Source organism: Anneissia japonica, unplaced genomic scaffold (assembly GCF_011630105.1).
Source record: "Anneissia japonica isolate Jap-2015-1 unplaced genomic scaffold, ASM1163010v1 scaffold415_len114518_cov173, whole genome shotgun sequence".
Taxonomy (NCBI): Eukaryota; Metazoa; Echinodermata; class Crinoidea; order Comatulida; family Comatulidae; genus Anneissia; species Anneissia japonica.
The window spans coordinates 97947-99390 of NW_022739255.1; the positions used below are offsets into that span (position 1 = coordinate 97947).

At 29.9% G+C, this 1444-nt stretch overlaps 1 long non-coding RNA gene across 1 annotated transcript in view; it reads left to right on the plus strand.

Moving 5' to 3' along the window:
• LOC117117869 overlaps window positions 1-1235 on the plus strand; it is a 3811-nt gene extending 2576 nt beyond the window's left edge. The window contains exons 2-3 of the long non-coding RNA XR_004446961.1: window positions 335-362; window positions 1148-1235. This is a non-coding gene — a long non-coding RNA (uncharacterized LOC117117869). The remainder of the gene's footprint in view (window positions 1-334; window positions 363-1147) is intronic.
• Window positions 1236-1444: the final 209 nt, after the last annotated feature.

Below are 1444 nucleotides of genomic sequence, written 5' to 3' on the forward strand. Positions count from 1 at the left end.
GACTGTTTGTTTGGCTATAAAACCAGTTGCTACGGTTTAATACCAAATATCTGTGAAAAATGTTTTTAAAAGTGGGCATAAACATAGTATAAAAGTTAAAGGTTCTTGCATCCCAATAGAAAACATAGTTTTAACCATAAGTTTGCTTTAGGCCCTTATTCTAACCTAATAATTGTATGTGGACCTCCCCTTGACTCATTTTTGGTAGATATATATGAAGTTAACTGGAAAAGAAAGTAAAAGCTGAAATATAATTATTTCAACTCTATTTGTTTTTTACATTTTTGATGTATTTTACATTCATAGAGTATTGTTTTTTTTTAATCTTCTTTAGGCAAAGAAATAAACCACACAAGAAATCGGTATGCAAACATTACATTTGCTTTCTTTATCTTGTAGGATATTTAACTGAACTTGACTTTATTCAGTATATCACAATATCACTACAAAAACAGCAAATATAGCAATGACTTAAAAGTTAAAATATAACTTAAAATATTGAAAAAGATTAAAAGTAAACGCGACGTTGAAAACCATAAGTGGTATACTAGGATAGCCCATGAATTTTGTATTAAAACTTATTTCTAATGGGCGTCCTTGAGAAACAACCAAATGAAATAAATTTAAAAGACCACATTGCATAAAATAGTTAAAAATGCATCTTTGGGGTATTATTTCAATTAATAAATCAGCTAAGATGGTATTGATCTTGATGATATTCTTAAAATGATACAGCAGATGCTTCAGCTAACCAACAACTGCATTATTGAATGGATGCTTCAGATAACGAACAACTGCTTCAGATAAACAACAATTACTGCATTATTCAATGGATACTTCAGATAAATAACAACTGCATTATTCAATGGATACTTCAGATAACCAACAACTGCATTATTCAATGGATGCCGCAGATAACCAACCACAGCATTATTTAATGGATGCTTCTGCTAACCAACAAATGTATTATTCAATGGATGCTCTAGATACCCAAAAATTGCATTATTCAAGGGATACTTCACATAACCAATAACTGTATTATTTAAATAATAATTGATCAGTTAATACATCAACAGAATACTGCAACAATCATATATTTATTATTCATATCTTATTATCTACATAATAACACATTATTTATAATCAGTTTCCATACAGGTTTCAGTTCATCACCATGTCTAAATTATGTATGCATAAACTGCAAGTGATTGTCCAACAGACCAGTGACACAAGGTAAGTACTAACCCACCTTGCAGCACATGCAACATCAAACAGGTTGTGTACTAACCATCAACTGTTTTATTCATTGGGTGTTTCAACGAAAAAAATATATTATTTAATGGGTACATAATCAACCAACCAACCAACCAACTACATACTTTTCAATTAATGTTAGAACTAACCAAGAACTTCATAATTGAATGGAAGTTTTAGCTAAACATCA